Here is a 6,592-nt window from a genome sequence, read left to right as displayed (position 1 = left end):
TCAAAATTCTCTGTAGCGTCAGCTGCTTGAGTGAGGAGTTCATCTATACCATCAATAATACACAACGAGTTGATAAAGTTAATGGAGGCTTTAATACACTAAACAGCAAGCCTCTGGGTCCCAAACTGGGGCTGGAGGCGGAGACTTGCCACTCTTATACAGAAAGCCGCAAGGCGATGAGCCACAGGCGGAACCAACCTGCACCAGCCCAGGCATGTATGGAACAGTACAGACCAGACAATACAGTCATGTGGTTTACCACAGAGAGGGAGAGTGAAGGGGGAGAAGCAGAAGAGGAGATAGATACAAAGCAATGGGAGAGAAATAGAGGAGGAGACAGAAGCAGAGGAGGGGAGAGAATCAAATGAGGAGGAGAAACAGAGAGGGGGAGATAAGCAGATGATGGAGGAGAATCAGAGGAATGGGAGAGAAATGGAGGAGGGGAGAGAAGCTGAGGTGAGGGAGTGAAGCAGCAGGGGGTGGAGATAAGAGGAGGGGGAGAAAAAGAGGATGTGGAGAAGCAGAGGAGGGGGAGAGAAAGAGGATGTGGAGAAGCAGAGGGGGAGAGAAAGAGGTGGAGAAGCAGAGAAGGGGGAGAGAAAGAGGAGGTGGAGAAGCAGAGGAGGGGGAGAGAAAGAGGATGTGGAGAAGCAGAGGAGGGGGAGAGAAAGCGGAGGTGGAGAAGCAGAGGAGGGGGAAGAGAAAGAGGAGGTGGAGAAGCAGAGGAGGGGGAGAGAAAGAGTTGGAGCAGAGGAGGGGAGAGAAAGGTGGAGAAGCAGAGGGGGAGAGAAAGAGGAGGTGGAGAAACAGAGGAGGGGAGAGAAAGAGGAGGTGGAGAAGTAGGGGAGGTGGAGAAGTAGCGGAGGGGGAGAGAAAGAAGAGGTGGAGGAGCAGAGGAGGGGGAGAGAAAGAGGAGGTGGAGAAGCAGAGGAGGGGAGAGAAAGAGGAGGTGGAGAAGCAGAGGAGGGGGAGAGAAAGAGGAGGTGGAGAAGTAGAGGGGGGGAGAAAGAGGTGGAGAAGTAGAGGAGGGGGAGAGAAAGAAGAGGTGGAGAAGCAGAGGAGGGGGAGAGAAAGAGGAGGTGGAGAAGTAGAGGAGGGGGAGAGAAAGAGGTGGAGAAATGAAAAAATGACATGAAATGAAAATCGCTTATTGTCACAAGTAGGCTTCAAATGACGTTACTGTGAAAAGCCCCTAGTCGCCACATTCCGGCGCCTGTTCGGGGAGGCTGTTACAGGAATTGAACCGTGCTGCTGGCCTGTTTTGGTCTGCTTTCAAAGCCAGCGATTTAGCCCTGTGCTAAACCAGCCCCGAGCAAGAAAGAGGTGGAGAAGCAGAGAAGGGGGAGAAAAAGAGGAGGTGGAGAAGTAGAGGAGGGGGAGAGACAGAGGAGTGGAGAAGTAGAGGAGGGGGAAAGAGGAGGTGGAGAAGTAGACGAGGGGGCTGAAACAGGAAAAGGAGGAAAACAGAAAGAGGAGAGAAGGAGAGGAGGTCAAAAGAAGATTGGGAGCAAAAACGGAGGATGGGAAGAGAGGCAGAGGAGGGTGAGAGAATCAGTGGAGGGGATAGAAGCAGATAGGGGGAGAGAAGCAGAGGTAGTGGGCAGAAACATAGCAGGCGAGAGAAACAGAGAGTGGAAGAAAAACAGAGAGGGGATGAGGTACAGATTCTCCCAATTGAGTTTCTGCTTGTATGCCGGGAGAAGGATGTATGTCCGATTTTCAAAAGTGCGCTTGAGGGATTGATTTTTGTATAGCAGTGTTCGAGAATGTTGGCACACCTGTTGGGACAGGAGATATGCTGGTAGAATTTTGGCAGTATACTCTTGAGTTTGGCCTGCTTGAAGACCCCGGCCACAAAGAACAAGGCCTCCAGGCGTTCTGTTTCACTGTAATTTATAGCGATGTACAATTGTGCAAGTGCTTTCTTCACTACCGCCTGAGGTGGGATGTAGACCGCAGAAGTGTGCTACTGTGGAAGGAAGTATGGGCGACACTTTGCAGTCAGGTTTCCAGATCGGGGAGCAATATTTTGCCAGGGTCACCACGTCTGAGCACCAGATGGAGTTGATGTGGATGCAAACCCCTCCACTCTTCTCTTTGCCAGATGAGGCCTGTGTAGCCACCTAAAATGGCGGATTCCCTATTAATTTGGCCAAAACCCGATTTAAAATGGCTAACCGAAAAGGCTGATGGGAAAAGCAGCCAACAGGACACAAACGGACAGCTGCAGACAGAATAGCGTATTCGGCTCTGGGGAAGTCGGCCCAGATCGATACTCAAGACTATTAGCAGCACATCAACCCAGACATCTGCAGTTTAATCGGCTAGCCCCAGGAACAATTGCAACATATTAGCAATTGAATACCGGGCCAGACCTGTCGGCGCCTGCAGTGGCCGAAACAAAGACAGGTGAACAACCACCCCCCGATCGAGGAATCGCCCCGTTATTGGACATATCGAACCCAGTGATTGGGAACAAGTCCAATCACTTGGGACTCAGGGTCAAGGGCCGCCCCGAGAGGCGGGAAGCCCCTGGGCCCTATAAAGTGAGGGGCCAAGTTCAGATCTCTCTCTCTTTCCCTTCTTCACCTGCTCGAGACCTTCGCAAGAACATCGACCAGAAACAGTAAGTCTGACTCCAGGGATCGCTACCCGATAAAGACTCCTAGCCATCGACCCGTATCAGCCTTTTTGAATCCCGCGGGCCAGATCCGATTCGATAAGCCATTCGTTTCCCTGACCTGGTGGGCCCTTCCTAAAGTTAAGTATTGGCCAGTAGTGATAGGTTTCTATATAGATAGTAGGATTATTGTGTAAGCATTAATTGTTGTATATAATAAATGACCGTTGATTTCAATCTTACTAAGCGGTGTGCTGACTTATTAATCATAACTCGAGCTTGAACCACGTGGCGGTATCAGAAAGATATCTGGCGACTCGTGAGCAAAGGTGACATAATCAGAGGTAATAAAACTAAGGCTAAAAAGAGCAACACCTGAGTGTGCCATCCTGTGTATTGGAAGCCATCTGGTTGGATGGTGCAGTCCGGTGAGGCAGGAGTGGGCTACGCCTCGGTTAAACAGAGCACACAGCAGTCTCTTAAATTCATCTGAGAGGTGCACTAAACACATCCTGCTTCTTTTTGATCGCTTGGACGTTTGTCAGGAGTATGCTGGGGAGAGATTAGAAACTGCGTTGTTTAGGCTCAGCTGCAGACCGTTGTATTTCCCTCGCATCCTGGATAGTCCCGGGATCTGCTGAGAGAAGACTGACCTAGTGGAAGATAAGTGGTGGTGTCTGACGGGGTTCAGGGCGCTAGTTTCAATTTTGATGTAGCATCTGGCAGGATACCAGGCGCTGGTTGCAATTTTGTGGTCTTGAGGGACATGTTTTCTATCCGGTCGGGCCCTGGGGTTCCGCAAGTACGGGTCTACTTTTGGGGCGTTTGGGTCCTTGCGTGGTTGGTCCGCCATTTTGATCGTCTTTAGTCCGGGTTTGGGTGGCAGGCAGGGTCAGGTTGGGCTGCTTCCCGTGTTTGGTTCTAGCGCTGGATGGTCTGGTTGGGCGCTCCTCTTACCTTCATATTGTCTATTGCCCCCATGTACTACTTACATAACCGTTACCGTTGTTTCTTTTTTGTGAAGCTCGCGGTCCATGGGAGTGCGCGGCTCCAAATTCTGCTCACTTGTGCTTTATGTTGTATGAAGGTTAATTGGTACTTTTCCAACAAACAGCAATCACATTTCTGTCATTTTATGAATCATATAATCCCAACAGTGCAGAGGAAGGTCATTTGGATCACCGAGACTTCACCGACCCTCTTGCAGAGCACTCCATCAAACCCACTTCCCCACCCTGTCCCAGTAACCGCTTAACGGAACCTGCACATCTCTGCAAACTAAGGGGTAATTTAGAATGGCTAATCCAAATAACGTGCAGTTCTTTGGTATTTCAATCTTCAGCATCCAGAATTTCAAACTCAAACCTAATTCTTGAATCAGACTTAAATATTAACTCTTTTCATTGGATTGGGAGCGTTTCAGAGTCGGAAGATCAAGATTTGGGCAGCGAACTGGAATGTTTGTGTTTCCGAAACGTGGTTCCGAAACAGACCAATTAGCCAGGTAGGCGAAGAGCCAACTGCAGCATGCCTTTGGCATGAGGTAGCGAAAACTGTTTCGATTGTAAAAGGTTAACTGGCGTTGTTTGTTCAGTTAATGGAATTAATTCCGGTCTCCGGGGGTTCTGATATTGTTACTCGCGAGTTCCACCCTTCTATTAATTAACGAGTCCACGAGATATTTTAACCACCCTGTCAGCGGTGTATTGACTGACAACTTCAGAGAGGGAGAGAGTAAGAAAGTGAGATATCAGAATTTGAAAACGTTAGATTGAAATTTTGCAGCAATGTCGATGAGTGCCTACGCAGCAATAAACTATCTGTTGGCAACTTATCATTGGTTATCCTTAAATGATCGGATATTCCTGAAATTTGAGATTGTTCGGTACATTTATTATCCAATACTCGCAGCCATTGGTGCCCCTGGTAAGCCTCTCAAAATATTAATGATTTGAATCATCTTTAACTGTTATACTGCTCTTGTCATTCATTTCTCCTCGATTGCTGATTATGTTTCTACCTGTGACCTCTCTACCTGGCTGTTAATTTCACAAAATTCTGACAACTGCTATTGCCTTTGAAATTGTTTTTGTAATTTGCAATGATATACTTAAAATTGTTTAGACTTTACAACTAGTTGTTAGTTCCGTCAAGTCCATTTCACTGCATAATTGTGTTTATCATTGAAATTTTGGGAAGACAGAATTCAGTATTCTTAATCTCCATTCGAAACTGTGTTCCCGATTAATTTCCTGCATTGTGGCTCATTGTCCGGTGTCTGATGATAATGTTTTCGATCCTCAGTCTTTCGTTGACCGTGATCTGAGTTTCATTCTGGCATCTGACGAGGTATCGATGCTCTCCATTAATTACTGTCTTATCAGTATCGTCTTCATCCCACCCATCCACTGACCTGCCCTGTGCATGCGGACAAAATCCCTAATACTGGTCTTTGCAAACATTCGAATCTTTAATAGTTATCTTGACGGCCCTGCCAATTGCACGTTCCCAAATCACAAAAAAATCATTATCCCCAATTGGTTGCGTGTCACTTGACAGACAATTGATTCTCCGCCTGAGAATCGCTCAATTAGCTTGGTCATAGCTAAAATTTGCAATTATTCCCGCTTCCCCAACCAATTTCGCTGTCCTAACATTTGAATTGCCTTCAATCCGTGTTTGCCTTCTCTTTGCCATAGTTTTTGGACAACCGGCACCACTGGTGTCCGTGCAAGGAACTCTTTATAGATGAAATTATGCCGTCCGCATTGTCAAAAACGTACACATGCGTTTACATAGCGGCATAAACTCAGCAGTTTACCATGCTGGCTGCATGCTGCCTACTCCAGGAGCGTGGAGAAGTGCCTCAATGTCACTAATCAGCTGTACCAGGAGATTTCATTTGTATTTGCGAAACCTGAACTGTGCACAGAGGCTTAATATCTCTGACATTGCTAATTCGCCTCGCCTGATTTTAAAAACCATCCACAGTGCCTTTGGAAAGTCAGTAAAGGTGCCGCAGTTATTTATCCGGGTTGCGTTCTGTAAACTGCAGCATGCATTTAGTGAGGCCCGAGGATTTGGTGCCTCAAATGTGCACGCGGTATTTGGACTGTGATACAATTAATTCTGTTCTGCATAATAACCATCACATGGAACCGAGTAGGAGAGATTAATCTCAGCAAAGAGCAAGGATGAGGATGTCACCATCCCCCTAACTGTGCTCCATTAAATGCCGTTTCCCGAAATATACCAAAACCATCAAGCATGCGAGACACGCCTGGAATTCAGAAATTCCGGTGTGGAGCAGATACTCGATCGCAGCTCTCAGGGCAGATTAAAGTAGCAAGTTGATTGTATATTTCTGCATATGGAGCTTTCGAGGCTAATAGGGCGGAATATCACAGATTTTCAGGAATTCGTTTTGTCAATACTTTGGATGCTAAGCTATCTATAGCAGATTATTTGTGTAAATCATTCAGTACATGGGAAATAGGATTAATTGAATTTAATTGGTGAGTAGGATTACCCTTGGCTCACTTTACTTTGCCGACCATTTATGACAAGAAGCAGAGCTAGAGAAAGTGAAACAATTTGCTACCACTAATGCGTAGTTGGTTTGCAATCATTCTCAGTACATTAATGTGTTACATGTCCGATCCTCTGGTAGAAGCCGAGGTTTAATCGGCAATTTCAACCCGGTTATCAATCGCACCTCAAGTCCCTAATGTCCACATCCACTCATCCCTCCCCCAACTCTAAACACAGAGATACACACAGGTACATGCACACAAAAACACGACCACACGCAGAAACACATACGCTCTCTTTAACACACATTCACATCTGTACATAGACACACAAACACATTGAATCTTTCACCCACACGGACACATCTCCACCCCACTCGCGGAAAGTGGCTCGCCTGAGCGCAGGGCGTCCTTGCGATAAACATCCTTGTGTGGGATATCC

The 6,592-nt window shown here is 47.1% G+C and overlaps 1 long non-coding RNA gene across 1 annotated transcript in view; it reads left to right on the top strand.

Moving 5' to 3' along the window:
* The first annotated feature begins 4,433 nt into the window (after positions 1-4,433).
* LOC140392387 (uncharacterized) overlaps positions 4,434-6,592 on the top strand; it is a 119,926-nt gene continuing 117,767 nt past the window's right edge. Inside the window, exon 1 of the long non-coding RNA XR_011935322.1 lies at positions 4,434-4,546. This is a non-coding gene — a long non-coding RNA (uncharacterized lncRNA). The remainder of the gene's footprint in view (positions 4,547-6,592) is intronic.

This window comes from Scyliorhinus torazame, chromosome 16, assembly GCF_047496885.1.
Source record: "Scyliorhinus torazame isolate Kashiwa2021f chromosome 16, sScyTor2.1, whole genome shotgun sequence".
NCBI lineage: Eukaryota > Metazoa > Chordata > Chondrichthyes > Carcharhiniformes > Scyliorhinidae > Scyliorhinus > Scyliorhinus torazame.
This window is presented reverse-complemented; position numbering and strand designations above follow the sequence as displayed.